General features: G+C 37.4%; 1 pseudogene; it reads left to right on the forward strand.

The window, feature by feature from the left end:
- The window catches only part of LOC121495197, a 196,909-nt pseudogene extending 176,723 nt beyond the window's left edge, over window positions 1-20,186 (forward strand).
- Window positions 20,187-20,524: the final 338 nt, after the last annotated feature.

A 20,524-nucleotide genomic window follows, 5' to 3' on the forward strand; every position in this document is an offset into this window, starting at 1 on the left:
TTAAAAAAAACAAAACAAAACAAAACAAAACTTATCTTTTAAGACAAGCCTGCTGACTTATTTTTTTACAGATACCTAAGCCATACTTTCCAGTTGTGTATTGATTTTTAATAATATTTAAACTAGACAGAAGTTCTTTCATAATGATATCTGTTGTTTTATTTGACAGTGCTAACTTTGCACTAAGTGATTCCTGAAAATTTAGGAGCAATGTAGATTTGGGAAGTAGTTCTAAAATCTTTTGCTCTTATTTAAACTTCTCTATCTTAATTTAAAATTTTCTCACCAGTGGTTAAAAGACTCTTACACCGCCTCTTATACAGACAACATCCAAAATTATGTTTCAAGTCTTGAGATCTATCATAAGTTCTATGTCCTGCAAGTTGAACCAAAATTAAACACTTAAAAACTCAAAGACTTGAACTAAAATTTTATTTTACTTTTGAAATACTTTTTTTTTTTAATTTTATTTATTTATGATAGGCACACAGTGAGAGAGAGAGAGAGGCAGAGACATAGGCAGAGGGAGAAGCAGGCTCCATGCACCGGGAGCCTGACGTGGGATTCGATCCCGAGTCTCCAGGATCGCGCCCTGGGCCAAAGGCAGGCGCCAAACCGCTGTGCCACCCAGGGATCCCGAAATACTTTTTTCTTATTGTTATTCATTGCCCATTATACTACTTCATTTTTTCCTACCCCACTCCACTCCCCAAAAGCAAGAATCTGGAAATTCATTAGGTATTTTTTGTCCCTTGTGAATTATACTTTTATTTTTATAGTAAGTTTTATTGGTTCTAATCCCTCTACATTATTGATATGCATCTCCATATCTATATTTCCAGTACCACACAATATAAGGTGATCAATCAGGATTGCTTATCTAGACTCATAATTGTCTCTTCAAATTTGTCTCTCCTCTTCCTCAAAATTATTTTATCTTCAATGTATTTAAAAATTCTGCTTGATACTTATGATTTTTAAAAAATTTTTAATTTATTTATGATAGTCACACAGACAGAGAGAGAGAGGCAGAGACACAGGCAGAGGGAGAATCAGGCTCCATGCACCGGGAGCCCGACGTGGGATTCGACCCCGGGTCTCCAGGATCGCGCCCTGGGCCAAAGGCAGGCGCCAAACCGCTGCGCCACCCAGGGATCCCCATTTATGATTATAAAAAAGCCACTCAAGTTTTTTTATTCTGCTAAGTAAATATTAATACGCTCCGCCTTCCTTTTCAAAGCCTATTATATCTATATTACGAGATGTTGTATCTCTATATTATGAGATATAATAGTCTTTGTCCTAGTGGTGTATTTTAGACAACTTCTCTTAAAAATTACTTGTTAGGGATCCCTGGGTGGCGCAGCAGTTTGGCGCCTGCCTTTGGCCCAGGGCGCGATCCTGGAGACCCGAGATCTAATCCCACATCGGGCTCCCGGTGCATGGAGCCTGCTTCTCCCTCTGCCTGTGTCTCTGCCTCTCTCTCTCTCTCTCTCTGTGACTATCATAAATAAATAAAAACTAAAAAAAATTACTTGTTATAATCCAACCATCTTAATGGTAAAGGGGGAATTATGATCCAAAAAGGTTGACTAGTATCACTGAGTTGAGAATCCATTCTTTAGAAAGGCTCCACTGGAATAAGTGCTATCCACTTAATTTTTTCCTATAAAATAATAACTGAACTATTTTGTACTTTCTGCATTTTAATGAGAGGTAAAGTTATAACAACTGTTAAGATTCATTTAGCGCTTGATGCACATACTCTCTTCTATTATGCTAAGTGCTTTCTATCACTATAGTATTCATTTCTTACAGGAATTTGGTTGAATTAGGAACTACTGCTACTTCCAATTTACAGATGAAACCATGGCTAACGTAGTTTATATCAACTTTTATTGAGCTAATATGTAACAGCAAAAATTTGGACTCAGGTCTTTCTGATCCCAAAGCAAATAAAATACTGTCATGAATACCTGCTGTGTGTTAGAGAACTACATGTTTTAAAAATGTTGTATTATCTAATCTTGATATTAGACAATAATTTTATTTTGTATTTTTATGATTTGTTTATTCATTTTTGAGAGAGAGAGAGAGAGAAAGAGAGAGAGGGAAAGTTGGGGGATAGGAGGAGGGAAGGGAAAGAGAAACCTCAAGCAGACTCCTCATTGAGTGTGGAGCCTGAAGTAGAGCTTGACACAGGGCTCAATCTCAGGACCCTGAGATCATGACCTAAGCCAAAATGAAGACACAGAAGCTTAATCAAGTGAGTCACCCATGTGTCCCTAAACTCTGTCAGTTTAGGTTGGGAATGATAAGGGCTTATTGAAGGCCATATGGGACTAAAGTGTCAGAGGTGGAACTCAAGAGCAGATCTTCTGAGTGCCAAAATCATATGCTATATCCATTACTCAGCTCTATGGTTATGACTCCATAAAGATAGGCACAGGCTTTTTTTCTCTATTTTTCTTCACTAGCTTGGAAGAATTCACAGCCATACAGCTTCTTTAGTTAGTCCACTACATTTAGTTCAAAGGGCTTTAATGATGAAAGGTTAGGGGGAAATTATATGGGAATAAAACATTAATTTCCTTTTCCCCATATCATTGTGTCTAACACTGGGATTACAAACCTAAATTGTTCCTGATTTTTAAAACTTTACTATTATAATTTACATATAATTTTTTCATGTTTCCCCAGTGATATTTATACTTTCTTAAGAAAATAGCAAGTCCACACAAGTAAAGGAGTTGAAGAACATTCAAGGAGAAGACTGATCAGATTTGGGGGGAGAATTGTACTTTCACTAAAATTTGTATATCAAGTCCTCTAAGTTGAATAAGATTTATTTTTCAGTTCCTACATTTATAGATTTACTCAATATTTTGTTTTCTCAAGAGACAGATCTCAGTTGTTTGGCATCCTGTTGGCACTGTAAAGAGGATTATAGAGATAAGATAGTTTTGGAAGAATTGCAACTTAAGAGTGTAGCAAATGAGTTTAAATGGTTAATTCTCAGATAAATAACTTGCTTTTGTTTTGTTTTGTTTTTATGATTCCATTTTTTAAAGGTTTTACTTCATTTATTTGAGAGAGAGAGAAAAGAAGGTGAGTGAGAGGGAAGGACAATCTAAAGCAGAGTCCATACTGAGCACAGAGCCTGATGTGGAGCTCAATCCCAAAACCACAAGGCCATGACCTGAGCTGAAACCAACAGTCAGACACTTAACCATCTGAGCCACCCAGGCACCCCAATAACCTGCTTTTGGATATATGATACAAGGATAACTGTAGAAGATGGAGAGTCAGAATTATGTAAGATAGGAGACTAAATGAAAAAAAAAAGGAATTAATAGAAAGTAGAAAAAATCATATATATAGTTTTATTGAAAAGCAATCATGTGACATTTTGAGGTGGATAGAAGAGAAAAATATGTAAGAGGTCTGCAAAGATAAGATCATGTTAATGTCATGCATATTTTTATATCTTAATACATAGGTATTTTAAAGACATATTTATATAGCAATATTGCTCTCAAAACTCTGCTAACAAGTCAATGGATTTATGGATTTTGCAAAATACAGTCTATTTAGGAATATGGCAATGGTCCCAAATAATTTTGAAGTGAAAATATGAGTTAAATAACCAAGGAAGCCATCATTACTCAAAAAATAATGCAACCTACACGGATGACTATTTTACTCATATCCTCTTTATTTTAAAAATAACACAACCATTATGATAGGTTAATTTTTATTTTACTTTAAACTTCTAATACTCTGTATAAACCATATGTGAAAAATAATCAGTATCATTAGTAATAAGAAAATTCTAAAACTAAAAAAATATAAGAGTTGTACTGGTACAACTGGTACTGTGGCAAAATTAGCATACAGAAAATGTATAGGGATGCCTGGCTCAGTTGTTTAAGTGCCTGCCTTGGGCTCAGGTCAGGATCTCTGGGGCCTGGGATCCAGCCCTGCATCAGGCTCCCTGCTGAGTGGGGAGCCTGCTTCTCTCTCTCCCTCTGCCTCTCCCCTTACTGTGCACACGCTCTCTTTCTCTCTCTCAAATAAATAAATAAAATCTTTTAAAAAAAGAATATGTACATTTATTATGGATCTGAAGCTTCAAAATAGCTATGTATTTCTCCTGAGTAGAACATAAGTAGATGAAGAATATGTACATTTATTATGGATCTGAAGCTTCAAAATAGCTATGTATTTCTCCTGAGTAGAACATAAGTAGATGATTTTTTAAATAAATAAACCATGGTTCGTGACCACATCATAGAAAAATTAACCAGCCAATTCTATCTCTCCCTATGATATTAAATAGACCTTCTTGGGATCCCTGGGTGGCTCAGTGGTTTAGCGCCTGCCTTCTGCCCAGGGCGTGATCCTGGAGACCCGGGGTCGAGTCCCATATCGGGCCGCCTGCATGGAGCCTGCTTCTCCCTCTGCCTCTGTCTCTGCTTCTCTCTCTTTCTCTCTCTCCCTCTCTCTGTATTTCATGAATAAATAAATTAAAATCTTTAAAAAATAATAATAATGAAAAATAAATAAATAGACCTTGTTTTTTTTTAAGATTTTATTTATTTATTCATGACAGACACAGAGAGGCAGACACATAGGAAGAGGAAGAAACAGGCTCCTTGCAAGAGCCCAATCTAGGACTCAATCCCAGGACCCCAGGATCATGCCCTGAGCTGAAGGAAGATGCTCAACCACTGAGTCACCCAGATGTCCCTAGACCTTATTTTTCTCAAATTTAAAAAGAGCTACAAAAAATTACTCCTTTGACTCTGTATAGATTGTATGCAAAAAGTTATGAGGTAGTTTTGGCTTAAAATAAACATTTTGATATTTCAAATTATGTAAGTATTACGGATTCATTACACAAAAAATTTACTCTTTTGAAGAGTAAAATTGAATAATAGATGAACAAGTGCACTGAGAAGACCTAGGGTAGATTCTAGTCTTTGCTTTTATAACCTATGTTTACTAGGGAAGTCCCTTAGCTTCTCTGAGCCTAAGTAATGACTATAAAATGGTTCTGATCCATGTTTGTCTGACTCACAAGCCTTTGTGAGAAGTAAATGATATAAAAGGGATAAAAAGAATTTATAACCATGAAACTATGAAAATGTATGCATTCATATTTTTTCAGCAAACCGAGTTTTCCAGACTTATTTTTCATAAGAGTGGAATTTAAGGGTAGTGCTTTTTAAATTCTTACTAGGATAAAAACACTGGGAACAGCATGTTCCATTGTTTAATATTTTAGTTGGGGATAAGGCTAACAGAAATCAGAGTCTTGTAGATTGAGTGGTTTAGAAAAAGTAACTATTCATTTTTTATACATAAAAATCAGATGTCATTTGCCTATTTTAAACTTCCAATAATATTAATACTATAACTCTTTCAGTGTGCCATGTGAAACTCATTTTGCTTTAGAGCTATTTTGAGCTAAAGATTGGCTGTGAGGAAAGCCTGGGCACATACCTCTATCTTGAGTAAGCATCAGAAGTGAAAAATATATATTGGTACTTTTCTCTAAAGATAAAGGTTTAAGTCTCATAATGGTGGATAAAAAAAAAAAAAGTCAGAACTTTATTTCTTAGTTTGTTTTGGATTTGTGTGGTGTAAAGCCCAAAAGATCTTGCTAGAGAATGAATGTACTTTTTTTCCTGCTGGATACTATGACTCAAATCTTATAAGGCAGACATAATAACATGACATGCTTCTCAATACCTTTGATCCGATTTGATAAAAAACAAATCTTAAATTTCCCATATTTCTAATGAAACTACAGCTGACTCCACACCAGAGATTCTGAAATCCTAAAGATCAGATAGCTAGGGAAAAGCTCTCTAGCACTCACTGGTATATCAGTGCTCTGAAGAGAAGTGTGGATCTGAAAGCAAGCCGAGCTTACCTGGATGATTTCAGTTGAGTAACTCAGAAACATAATGGAATAAGTAAGAACTAAAACTTTAGCTGAGACTACATTTTCAAAAGGTGTTTTTCTTCTTCAACAACCTCTTTTATGTATTCTTTCTGCCTACATTCTCAACTATGTAAGTAGTATGTACAACTGGTTAAAAGTTCAGGTTCTGGCAACCCGGGTGGCTCAGCAGTTTAGCACGGTCTTCACCCCAGGGCCTGATCCTGTAGACCTGGGATTGAGTCCCACGTGGGGCTCCCTGCATGGAGCCTGCTTCTCCTTCTGCCTGTGTCTCTGCCTCTCTTGCTCTCTCTCTCTGTCTTTCATGAATAAATAAATAAAAATCTAAAATAAATAAATAAAAGCTCAGGTTCTGGTATCAACACACATGGCCCATAAAGAGGTTCTGCCCTTATTAGGTTAGGTATCTTAAATGAAGACTCAATTTCTGTATGTATAAAATGACAAAAAATAACAATCGCTACCTCATAGAGTTAATAAAATTGAGACCACGTTTGTAGTGCTTATTAATATAGTTTAATGCATGGCATGGCATGAAGTACATCGTTGGTAATGTTATTAATAAGGGCACCTGAGTTAAGTGTCTGCCTTCGGCTTGGGTCATGATCCTGGAATCCCTAGATGGAGCCCCACTTTGGGCTCCCTGCTTGGTGGGGAGTCTGCTTCTCCCTCTCCCTCTGCTCTCCTTTACTCATGCTTGCTCTCTCTTGCTCACTCTCTCTCTTTAATAAATGAATCTTTAAAAAATAATAATTATATATATTTGATAATATTAATTATAAAAAGACATATATACCCACTTTTGGGTGGCTCTAATAAACACATTTTACTTATTTTGTGGTTGATGAAGGATTATACCAGATCTTTAAGGAACTAATGATTGGGCAGGATGTGGGATGCAAAAGCTTTTTGCCATTTTAGGTCTAATTGGAGAGACTCTGAATGTTGCACTATTAAAAAGTGGACAAGGAATCTCCTTAGTTGTCATGTTGATCCACATATTCTCTAAAATGTGAAGAAAATTAGCTGATCATCTCAGCATTTAAAAAGCCAGACTACCAGTTTCAAATAAACGGTTTTGATTTAAAATGTTGTAGGTGGATGATACTCTTACTGTTCAAATCAATCTTGTCTTTTACCTCTCTGTTAAATTTCCTCAAATGATACCTACTATTTTCAGAGCAAACTAAATGGATCTCTATATGATTGAACCCTATAGTTAGGTTAAATTCTAAGCGGGAAAAAAAGGTAGCCATACTCTAATACCAATATTTTCATTCTCTGCCTCTTGGTTGAAACATTTCTTTTAGAGCATGAAAAAAGAAATGAGAGACCGAGAAAATTATAAGAAGTTTACCTCATATGAACATTAGATGGTGTTTACTCAAACACATTAAGAATGGCACTGAGGGAAATGTCAATTGTCAAAGTACTTACAGGAAAAAAATACAGATTCTAAAATTAAGCTGATGAGTTTAAATTCTACATCTGTTAAATGCTAGCTGGATGATCCTAGGCTAAGTAATTTTATTTAAATAGATCTGTGCCAAATTTCCTTATCTTAAAAGATGCAAGCACCTACTATCTTACAGGTATGCTGAATGAAATAACTAAAGTAGCATTAATGTTAACTAAAATGTAAATTAAAATAGATCTTTTAGAAGTGTTTATTATGTTCTTGGCACTATGCTTATTAATTGAGCATATCACTTTATTTATCTATAAATGCCTTATACAGTGCCTGAAAATAAGGGCTTCTTAATACATTTTTGTCACTCTCTGTATAAAGTCATAGATTGCCTCATCTATGTGTGGCTCTGTGACAAGGGAATACAATGTAATATAATTATCTGGTTTTTTATATCTTCACTACTTGACTGGGAGCTCTCGGAAAGTAGGAAAAAGGTGGTTTTATGTGTGAATTTTCAGGGGACTTTTGGCAGACTTTTAGAATATATTATGTCCTCAATAATGTTTGTTTAGTGAATAAATACAAAGAAGTAAACTCTGGATTGGTAAAATCCAGGAAATAGATTTAGTGAAAGATAGTGCTTTAAAATTCAAGAAATACTGTAAAGAAACAATTACATAGAGCAAGGCAAAGCCTATTTAAATGCTGCACAGCTGGCATAGAGAGAAGTATGATGGATTCAAAGAAGGAAGTCATTGTTATGAGTCAGAATTAGATTTGAAAAAAAGCTCAGCAAGTAGGACCCCAAGATCTGAAAGAGTATTACAAGACAGGAAGCGTATATCAAAACTTCCCAGGAAGACTAACTATGACATATTCATAGTGTAAGGAGTAGACTGCTGTGGCTTCCTAACACTATTTGGGCACAAATGGGGAGATGAGGTTGAAATGGAAACTGATCAAGTTTGACCATGTTACTAATAGTTACCTATTGGTGTCTTTTGAGCAAGAGTTTGCCATGAAGATTGTGTGTGTGTGTGTGTGTGTGTGTGTGTGTGTGTGTGTGTGTAACTATTTCAGCTTTGGTTAAGACAGATGGAGAAGGAAATAATTTGGGGACCTAGGACCATTTAAGCTCCTACTAAAATTCTGTATTTGTGGAAATACAAGTCTAGGCTTAGATGATAATACTGAGAACACAAAGGGAAGCATAGACACAGGAGGTAATGAAGTGAAGACACAGAAAGAGTTGATGAAATAAGTCCAAAAAGCTAGAAATATACTTCTATCCAAATGGAAATCCATTAGCAAATTTCATCGTGAATTCAATGATTTCTGAATGTGGCAGCCTAATGTTTCTCACATATGTCTGCCAAATACAATTTTAGGGTGGTAATACCAGTTGTTATATGAACAAAAGAGAGATCCGTGGTCAAATAAGCTTAGAAATTCACAATTTAAAAAATAAAGCTGATTTCTTAACTCAGTGATCACTGTCACTGATAGTCCAGGAAATTAGTACAGTTATTCTTCTTACTATTAAAACTATTTGGTTATATTAAACTAACCCCTTACTGCTCTTTTTTGTCAGAGCATTTCATATGGGTTGAATCTAGATTTAGGAAATGCTGATCTCCATTACAAAGAATAATGCATTTTTTCTTACAGTCTATTCTCAACCTGACACTTTTATTTTTCAGTTGCAGTTGATGTTATTGCCCTACCTGTCTCCTTTAGGTCTTGAAGGATTTTTTCCAGCTTTTAAATTATTATTTGATTCGTTCTTCTCCAATTATTGGAGAAGAACGAATCAAATTTTCTTATGGAAAAGAACCTTAAACTGATTTTCATGTTGTTTCTAACAGAAAACCAATTAGTGAATCATTCACTGCCATGAAAAATTTTTTGTACACCTAGTTTTTGAACATGTGTGTCTGAATTCATATTTTCAATATAACAAGGAAAAGGACATAGGAACTTTTTAAGGTGTTTCCACTGAAATTTAATAAGTTTTCGTTGTGTCATAAAATGAATTGCTTAAACTGAAAATGTATTATCATTATCCTTACTTATTTTTTTTCTTGAAGGTTTATATCATTTATTTGGGAGTGCTCTAACATAACTTCACTTCACTTCTATAAATCACATTTTTCACTATTCCAGGTATTATATCAAGTGATTAGTGAGGATATACTTCAGAACTTCCTATGTACTTCTGCTAATGATCCAAAATATCTGCTTGAAATTTCGTCTCTAGGTCCAATTCCACTCAGTCTAAAATGCTGGGTTCATTACAGATCAGATATAATATCTGTTAAAGAAGGCATGACTTAAAATTAAATGATATCTGTATTGTCAACATTGGCTTTTCATCTTCTGTGGCATTCAAAGGATTAGTGACAGGACATTCCTGTACCCTTAGAACCCTGAGTCCCAGGAAACTCTTTAAAAACACTACCTACTGAAAGCATTGGTTGGTCCCTTTAAATGTTCAACTATTCTCAAGGTATAGAACCAGTTAGTCACAAATTAAGCTATTACACATCAGCTTTGGTCCCAATGATAGTGTTAATATTAATTAGTTAATAATGTTAACCTCTCAAATAATTCAAGGCAGCTTAGCAAGTTGGGCTTTCACTTCTGTAATGGACTACAGATACTGTCCAGATAATACATATTTCTACTTTTATTTCAAATAATTACTTGAAAATATTTTTGTCATCTTTAATAAAAGTATTTTTCATTTTTTTCAACTTGAATTTAGAAACCTTAAAACCATATTTGTACAATTGCTAGGAATGACAATGGATATTTTATTTTTTTATTTTTTGGCAAAAGTTGTTCATAAGCAGTGAGGATTACATTTGAACACACAGAAGTAAAAGAATATATTTCTTCTCAAGATGATCCTTATTTTTTATTTTTTTAAACCTCACAAAGCTAGAGCTTCCTGTGCATTTTATAGTACTGGTAATTGTTAACCTCTTTTAAATTTATCCTTTGCCAAAAAAAAACACCCCACACATGATTGTATATATATTGTATATATCCTGTCATCCCCATCCCTAATTGTACAATAATACAGTAAAATTCATTGGTAACATTTTACAAACTGTGGCTTCTTCAAGAGAGGCCATATGCAGATGCCCAATATTATACACATTTGCCCGGGGCCAAAATATCTTTGAGTTCAATGGCACTTGGAAAATACATGGTAAAAATCAACTATCACAGAGAAAGAACATTGGAGCCATAAGAGCTATGCCTACACAAAGGCAAAAGATGACTATGTAGTGCTGTGGTTGGCATGTGGAAAATTTTCAAGTGTTTGTGAAATTACATTGAGAAAGGAGACAGGGCTCCTGCATAGTAGATGGAGAGAAGTGGCTCTTCCATGTCCTGCCTGTATTCCAGGATCCTTTGTTCTTTGAGACTTAAAATCATAGAGTTGGGCACAAAGGAGCAGTAGTGTGCATTCATAGGCAGCATCTGTCCTGATCTCTATCTCTCGCCCATTCTGAACACTGCTTGTACTTGCCTTTTGGAGTGAATGATCACCATTGCAGCAGATATCTCAAAAGGGACCTCTCACTCATTCTGTTGCTCCTATTACTTCTCCCATGTCTCCTGTTAACTTCATTCTAATTTTAAAAATATTTTGGATAATCACACCCATTTCAAATGCTTCAGATACATTTCCCTTTTACTATATCTTTTTCGTTCCAGGAAACTGTAGCCAAGTCCAGATTGTCTATCTTTAATAGGATGCTTCATAGACACTTGGAACACAATAGTTCTAAAATAGTATTCTCCCTGAAACTCTAGCCCTTAAATATGCTTCTTTTCTTGAAATTCTGTAAGACTCAGTATTAATGCTATTAATTTAGTCATTCAAGGCAAACAAATCATTGATATTAATACTCCCTTCTCCGTATCAATAGGTGATTAAATTCTAACCATTATATTTGCACATTTTTAATATGTTCCATGTGTGTTATCCTCACTTGTCCTATTCCAGTTATTCTTCAAGGATAATCTCACACTCACATTACAACTTATTTTGCAGTTGTCAGAAAGATGATAACTTTGGCACGTTCAGAGAACAGAGAGAGCATAGGATATCTTGAGGATAATGGAATGTCTTCAACATAGGTGAGTAAAAGTTGGGAAGAGTAAGGTCAGGGAGTGGTAGAGGCTGCATGTTTTAACTCTTGAAGGACCTAGTAGATTTTTTTATAAATGTAAAAGTAAACCATAGCAAATTTTTGAGCAAGATAAAAATATACATTTAATTTGATTTATGCTTTATAAGGATCATCTAGTCATATGTATGCAAAAGGGACTGAATAGGGTGTTGGAGAACACATGAGAAGATGGTTAAGAAGTATGTGGGACAGACAAATTAACATGATTCTATAAAAGTTTTATAATCGTTTACTAAATTAATTCAGCAAATATTTAGAGATATTTTACCATGTAATAAAGAGATAAAGCTTTAGCACCCCTACCCTCAGGATAATTACATGCTGATGAAGGAGCCTGCAATAGATATCTGCATAGATCTCAATGTGGACACAATCAGGGAATAAAGAAAACCTCTTTGGAAGAGAAGGCACTTGAGCCCAATTATGAAGTTTTTATATTTGTAGAATTAAGTAAATACTTATCAAGAAGAGCATATCAAATTTATATGGATGTGGAAATAAGAACATTCAAAGGACCTCAAATCAGTGTATTTACTGTGATATACAGCTAAGGATACACTTTGGTTTCATCAATGGAATTAGAATAAATATATTCACTAACCTAAAACTCCTTTTAAGGATGAAAAATTGGTAAAATATTTAGTAGAGTGCTTGACATAGAGAAAACAATAAATGGTAGTATAATTTATTATTATGGCTGGTACAGTGAGGAATGTTTGTAGCAGATGGTTTAAAGAAGTGGTTGAAAGGAGGAGGCAAAGTGACACACGGCAACTTTTGGAGATGATGGATATGTTTATTACTTTGAAGAGGGTGGTGATGGTTACCACAAGTGTATGCATATGTCCAAATTCATTAAATTGTATATTTTATATATATGCCGTGTTTTATTTATTAATTATGCCTTCAAAAATAAAAGACTAACATATAATTAATAAGGCAGATACACAAATATAAAGTAAACTAAACCATAATAACTATTAAATCTTTTAAAAAGAGAGAAAAAGTAAAACTAGGATCAAGTAGGAATGGTTGTGTTTGCTGTTAGTATTGACTTAATCATGAAAAAAAAACCTAGTAGTCATTCATAGTTTCTATGCAAAATTTATATAATTAGATTTCTCAGAAAAATCATGTGAAAGATGTGGTGGAGAATGTTACATGGCAGAAGGAGGGCTTTTATCAAACTGCCTGGTTAGAAATCTGTGCTAACTCAGATGTGAGGCACTGACAGTCTGCCCTAAGTTGTAGGTCATGTAGACAAAAAGATTATATGCAGAGAAATTTTAGTATACATACTTTATAGTTCTTGGAATTACATTGAATTTCTGTTTTAAGTTGCTGCCAGAACATAAAAACGAAGAAATTGAGTATTTGTTAGAAGTCTGAGTTGACTGAAATTCCATGAGGTTAAATAATAGGTCAAAAGTCATTCAGAAAATAGAAGAGCAGTAATTTAATTTTGATCTGACTCTGGTTCCATATTCATTGCCTTGTTCTTTGCCTTACTGGTCAGTTTGGTCATTAATCTCCCTAGAAAAAATGCTTTCTTCACCCCTTGGTCCAACCACATAATTACTTTCTGTATTCTCTCAGTAATTTGTATAAACTGCTACTAAAGCCTTAATCTCATTATGTTCCAACTGTTTGTTTAGTGTTTTTTTTTTCTAAATAGTTTGGAAATGTCTGGAATTTTGCAGTAATAATATTTATTTTATATAAACACTGTGGGTTCTCAGGTTCATAAAAAATTGATTGATGAAAGAGTTAAAAATATGGTGGCCAGTAACCAGGAAAGTGGGATATTTTATAGAATCCATTTTAAAATGGCACCATTATGTCCTACTGTTCAAAAGACAGGTCGAACTATCTGAATTCACAGCTCTGCCCTCTTGTATGTAAGCTTTGCCCTGTGGAGAGAAAATATCTTATGTCTTTAGAAGGCTGTGCTGAAGTTCAGCCTTTGCCATTCAGTATCACAGCAGGAATATCACAGCCCATCACTTCTAAAAGTTAATGTACCATCCTTCACAAGATCCTCTCTAGACTAATATTGCCAAAGGTTAAATGACATTAATACTGAAGTTCATGACTGCATAATGCAGTTTATAATCCTGAGGACATACTTTAACAGCAACAGCCATTCTTCTCATATTCCCCTCGTCTTTTGGACATAAAAATTGCTCTTGTGGAAAATTGTCATTTCCCAGAGGTATAGTTCTTGGTGATGGGGCTTCATGGGGCACAGAATAGCTAAAACCTGAGTAAGGAAGAAAACAGTAGATAAAGAAAGCAACTGCAATCTCAGGATAGTTAAAGTCTAATAATTGGTTTTCTTATGTTCTGTCTTCTCTAAAAAACAGAGAATGTGAAGCTGTGTTCTATTTTTTCCCTATATTCCTGTGAGTGCATCCTGTGTTTGTGTGTGTTTATGTTCGTGTGATACATCTTGCTGTTTTTCTAGTTATTATCCTCTGATGATAGCAGATATTAAAAATCTCCTAATGATCCTGGATCTCAAGTGACTATGACTTTGTCAATATGTACATTGTAGAGAGAGAGAGATATGAGGAACTCAAGCTGCTTGAAACTCATTATTCAAGACAGGGACATTTATTTAAGTTCCTAAGCACTTCCCCACCAGTAGGTAGACATATAAAGTCTTCAAGGAAACTCTTCAGGCTTTACATTCTAGGTAACAGACAGGAGTAAGGGATCTTTAGGATTCTGTTAATCTGGGTATTCCTTGGCCTTGCAGTAAGGAGTGTATTTTATTAACAAATATCACATTTTACTAATCTAATAGCTGATGAGAAAACAAAATCACTCTGCTATAATAACTATTTCCTCCTCCTATAATGCCATCACATTCCAGAATAATGACCCTAGTCAGTGTTCTTAATAATACCATTTAAAACTTAAAAATATTAACAATATATGCCAAATTGTAGTTAGAAAGTGGCCCCCAAAATGTGTCTTTTTATGCCCATTTGTATAGTTCAAAATCATGATGGATAATTCAGATCATGATCAATGGTTATAAATTAGTAGAAGCAAGTGAAGTACAAACATAGTTGCAAGAAGTATTTAAAAACAAATAAACTGCTTAAATAACTTAGAAATGTTCAATCTCTTTATTTTCTCATGACCAATTTCCTCATTTATTTTTTTTAATTAAACCAAATAGAAGAGAGGGGGAGGGGGCAAGATGGTGGAAGAGTAGGGTCCCCAAGTCACGTGTCCCCACCAAATTACCTATATAACCTTCAAATCATCCTGAAAACCTATGAATTCGGCCTGAGATTTAAAGAGAACAGCTGGAATGCTACAGAGAGAAGAGTTCACGCTTCTATCAAGGTAGGAAGACGGGGGTGGGGTGGGGGGGTGGAATAAAGAAACAAAAGGCCTCCAAGGGGGAGGGGCCCCGCGAGGAGCTGGGCTAAGGCCGGGGCGAGTATCTCCAGGACAGGAGAGCCCTGTCCTGGAGAAGCAGGAGCTGCACCAACCTTCCAGGGCGGAAAGGTGGTCTAGGGAGTTAGAGCAGGATCCCAGGAGGCGCGGGAATTCCCTCAGGCTCCCGGGGGCACTAACAAGAGCACCTGTGCCCCAGGGAGAGCCCCACAGCCCCCGGCCGAGCTCCCTAAAGGGCTGCAGCGTGTGCACGGCTGGACCGGGAGCAGCTCGAGGCAGCTCGGGCGGAGGCTCCAAGGAGGGGGCTGCGCGGCTGGGAGCACGAATGCAGCAGTGCAGGCCTGGGAGCACAGGGCGCCGGGACACAGCCCAGGATCCGGTGCTCCCCCCGGGACAGGCAGAGGTGGGGAGGGCCCAGGACAGCAAGGACGCTCGGCTGCTGGGCGCCCCGAGCTGTGCAGATCGCCCCCCGCCCCAGGAGCATCCAGGCCCCTGCGAGCTGCGGTAGTTACTGCGGGAGCTGACTCCAGGGCTGGAGAGCTGGCTGCCCACTGTTGCTGTTCCTCCTGGGGCCTCACAGGATAAATAAACCACACTGAGCCTCACAGTGGCCTCACAGGATAAACAGGATAAACAACTCCCGCTTAGCCCTGCACCAGGCAGGGGGCTGAGCAGCTCCCCCAAGTGCTCACAACTGAGAATCAGCACAGCAGGCCTCTCCCCCCAGAAGACCAGTTAGAAGGACAGGGGAAAAACAAGTTATTGACCAAGCAGCACTGGAAAGTTCCAGGGGAAGTCAAGGGATTTACAGTATATAGAATCAGACAATTCTCCCCCTTGTTTTTTGTTTTTTATTTGCTCCCCCCACCCTTTTTTGCTTTTCTCTTTTCTTTTTTTTTTTTCTTTTATATTTTCTCTTCTTTTTCTCCTTTTCCCAGTACAACTTGTTTTTGGCCACTCTGCACTGAGCAAAATGACTAGAAGGAAAAATTCACCTCAAAAGAAAGAATCAGAAACAGTCCTCTCTCCCACAGAGTTACAAAATCTGGATTACAATTCAGTGTCAGAAAGCCAATTTAGAAGCACTATTATAAAGCTACTGGTGGCTCTAGAAAAAAGCATAAAGGATTCAAGAGACTTCAAGACTGCAGAATTTAGATCTAATCAGGCTAAAATTAAAATGAAATGAGATGCAATCCAAACCAGAGGTCCTAACTATGAGGGTTAACCAGGTGGAAGAACGAGTGAGTGACATAGAAGACAAGTTGATGGCAAGGAGGGAATCAGGAAAAAAGAGAAAAACAATTAAAAGATCATGAGGATAGGTTAAGGGAAATAAATGACAGCCTCAGAAGGAAAAATCTATATTTAATTGCAGTTCCCAAGGACGCCGAAAGGGACAGAGGTCCAGAATATGTATTTGAACAAATCATAGCTGAGAACTTCCCTAATTTGGGGAGGGAAACAGGCATTCAGATCCAGGAAATAGAGAGATCCCCCCCTAAAATCAATAAAAACTGCTCAACACCTCAACATTTAATAGTGACACTTGCAAATTCCAAAGATAAAGAGAAGATCCTTAAAGCAGCAAGAGACAAGAAATCTCTAACTTTTAGGGGAGAAATATTAGATTAACAGCAGACCTCTCCACAGAGACCTGGCAGGCCAGAAAGGGCTGGCAGGATATATTCAGGGTCCTAAATGAGAAGAACATGCAGCCAAGAATACTATACCCATCAAGGCTCTCATTCAGAATAGAAGGAGAGACAAAGAGCTTCCAAGATAGGCAGAAACTGAAAGAATATGTGACCACCAAGACAGCTCTGCAAGAAATACTAAGGGGTATTCTGTAATAGAAAGAGGAAGTTCAAGGGAACAATCCACAAAAACAGGGACTGAATAGGTATCATGATGACACTAAATTCAATCTTTCAATAGTAACTCTGAACGTCAATAGGCTTAATGACTCCATCAAAAGGCACAGGGTTTCAGATTGAATAAAAAAGCAAGACCCATCTATTTCTGGTCTACAAGAGACTCATCTTAGACATAAGGACACCTACAGCCTGAAAATAAAAAGTTGTAGAACCGTGTACCATTCAAATGGTCCTCAAAAGAAAACAGGGGTAGCCATCCTCATATCAGATAAACTAAAGTTTCTCCCAAAGACTGTAGTAAGAGATGAAGAGGGACACTATATCATACTTAAAGGATCTATCCAACAAAAGGACCTAAAAATCATCAATATTTATGCCCTGAATGTGGGAGCTGCCAAGTATATCAATCAATTAATAACCAAATTTAAGATATACTTAGATAATAATACACTTCTACTTGGTGACTTGAATGTAGCACTTTCCACAATCGACAGGTATTCTAAGCACAACATTTCCAAAGAAACAAGAGCTTTAAATGATACACTGAACCAGATGGATTTCACAGATATCTACAGAACTTTACAAATGCAATTGAATACACATTCTTCTCAAGTGCACATGGAACTTTCTCCAGAATAGACCACCTACTGGGTCACAAATCAGGTCTTAACCTATACCAAAAGACTGGGATTGTCCCCTGCATATTTTAAGACCAGATGCTTTGAAATTACAACTAACTCACAGAAGAAGTTTGGAAAGATTTCAAACACGTGGAGGTTAAGGACCATCCTGCTAAAAGATAAAAGGGTAAACCAGGAAATTAGGGAAGAACTAAAAAGATTCATGGAAACTGATGAGAATGAAGATACAACCCTTCAAAATCTTTGGGATACAACAAAAGCAGTCCTGAGGGGGAAATACATCGCAATACAAGCATCCATCCAAAAACTGGAAAGAACTCAAATACAAAGCTAACCTTACACCTAAAGGAGCTGGAGTAAAAACAGCAAATAGATCCTACACCCAGCAGAAGAAGAGAGTTAATAAAGATTCGAGCAGAACTCAATGAAATCGAGACCAGAAGAACTGCGGAACAGATTAACAAAACCAGGAATTGGTTCTTTGAAAGAATTAATAAGATAAAACATTTGTCAGCCTTCTTAAAAAGGAGAGAAAAGACTCAAATTAATAAAATCATGAATGAGAAAGGAGAGATCACCACCAACACAAGGAAATACAAACAATTTTAAAAACTTATGAGCAGATATATGCCAATAAATTAGGCAATCTAGAAGAAATGGATGCATTTCTGGAAAACCACAAACTACCAAAACTGGAACAAGAAGAAATAGAAAACCTGAATGTGCCAAACATCTGGGAGGAAATTGAAGCAGTCATCAAAAACCTCCCAAGACAGGCCTTCCAGGTAAGATAACTTGATCTAGACTACAGCCTTTGGTTCTCCTGAAGGCAAGAGACAGCACATGCTCTAAATAATTTTTCTAATACAAAGAAAGGTTCGCTGAGATTGTCAGCCTCTTGTGGTCTAGGCAATGTGAGCTGACCAAATTATTTAAGTAACACTTTTTTATTTTTTCCATCTCCCTTCCTTTTTTTTTTTTAATTTTTTTTATTTTCCAGCACTTTGCTTTGCCCCAAATTTCCGAGCAAGCCTCATCAAGTTCACCTCGAGTCTTTTCAAGGACAACTTCATCAAGGAAACCTTGAAACCTGACAAAAATTTTATTTATTTATTCATGAGAGACACAGAAAGAAGGCCGAGGGAGAAGCAGGCTCCATGCGGGGGAACCTGAATTGGGACTCAATACCAGGACCCCAGGATCACGCCTTGAGCCAAAGGCAGACTCTGAACCACTGAGCCACCCAAGCGTCCCTAAAATGAAAGTAATTTAGAAAATACTTGAAGAACTCCCACCCACCCACCCACCCTGCAACAATATCAGAAAACAGTCTCCAGGTCTAAGCTGCTCGACTCAAGAGTGGATTGATCCCATTGTATGAAACACCTTTGAAAGGAAAATTCTCCACCACTTCTGCCAGAGGTTGAATAGACGGAAACCTGTGGAAAGTCAAAAAGACCGACTGGTTCCAGGAATGGCCAGATTCTTATGAGAAGCACATCTACAGCTCTGAGGACGGGAATGCACAACGGCATCTGAGCAGCTGGGCCATGCGCAACACCAACAACCACAACTCCCGCATCCTCAAGAAGTCCTGCCTGGGTGTGGTGGTGTGCAGCCGCGACTGCTCCGCCGAGGAGGGCCGCAAGATTTACCTGAGACCTGCCATCTGTGACAAAGCCCGGCAGAAGCAGCAGAGGAAACGCTGTCCTAATTGTGATGGGCCTCTGAAGCTGATTCCTTGCCGAGGCCATGGGGGCTTCCCGGTCACCAACTTCTGGAGGCACGATGGACGCTTCATATTCTTCCAGTCAAAAGGAAAGCACGATCATCCAAAACCAGAAACTAAATTGGAAGCCGAGGCAAGAAGAACAATGAAGAAAGCACACACAGCATCTTCCTCTGTCTCCTTAAAGCTGAAGGGGAGCCCAGAGACAAAGTCTCTTTCAGGTGAAACTCAAAGTTGGGGAAGTTTACCTTTAACTTGGTCTTTCCAGGAAGGCGTCCAATTGCCTGGTAGTTACAGTGGACGTTTAATAGCTAAGCCTCCCCAGCAGAAGTCACTGAATGATTGCTTATTCTTCTCCAAGACTTATTGTTTGGGGGGGAACCACTGATTTGGCAGACCCCACTTCCACCTTGGGCCCCACTAAGCTCTATGAGAAATGCAAACTGTCCAGTAGTTGGATCTATAATAGTGGGGACCTGCTTCATCCTGTTTCTGGAGTCTTCTCTGACTACGATGATCGGCAAATGTGGAATAAAAACACTGCTTTGGGGAGAAATTCTCTTAATGACAACTGTTGTCCCAATTATCCTTTTCCTCTGACCAGCTGGCCTTATGACATTCCCCCTCCCAGAACTCTTCAGAACCCTTTACCCAGCAGATTCCAGTGGAACCACCTGCAGCTGAAAGTAGCTATCGTCCATTATGGCCAAATCCAGGGGGGGATTTTTATGTCGAGAAGGTGCATGTGGATTTTAGCAGCTGCTTCTGCCACATGCCATTCACCTCAGGAAGACCCCTTTCTCTTTACCTATACCTCCCATCCCCACCATCAATATTCATTGACAGGCAAGAGCAGCAAATGGGATTTTGATGAAGAAATGAGGGGCATGGGTTTGGATCACTACAACAATGAAATGCTTCTAAACCTCTGTCCTTTAAGATGATCCAAATCTAAATCCTAGAACACTATTAGCAGAAATGTAATTTAGTGCAGACACTATGGAAAATAGTATAGAGTTTCCTTAGAAAATTAAAAATAGGACTACCTGCACTCCCATGTTCATTGCAGCATCATTCACAATAGCCAAAGTATGGAAACTAGCTAAGTGTCCATCAACAGACGAATGGATAAAGAAAATATGGGGTGTGTGTGTGTGTATATACATATATACATATACAATGGACTATTATTCAGCCACACAAAAGCAAGGAAATCCTACCATTTGCAACAACATGGATGGACCTTGAGGGTGTTATGCTAAGTGAGATGAGTCAGACAGAA

The sequence above is a fragment of the Vulpes lagopus genome, chromosome 7 (assembly GCF_018345385.1).
Source record: "Vulpes lagopus strain Blue_001 chromosome 7, ASM1834538v1, whole genome shotgun sequence".
Classification (NCBI taxonomy): domain Eukaryota; kingdom Metazoa; phylum Chordata; class Mammalia; order Carnivora; family Canidae; genus Vulpes; species Vulpes lagopus.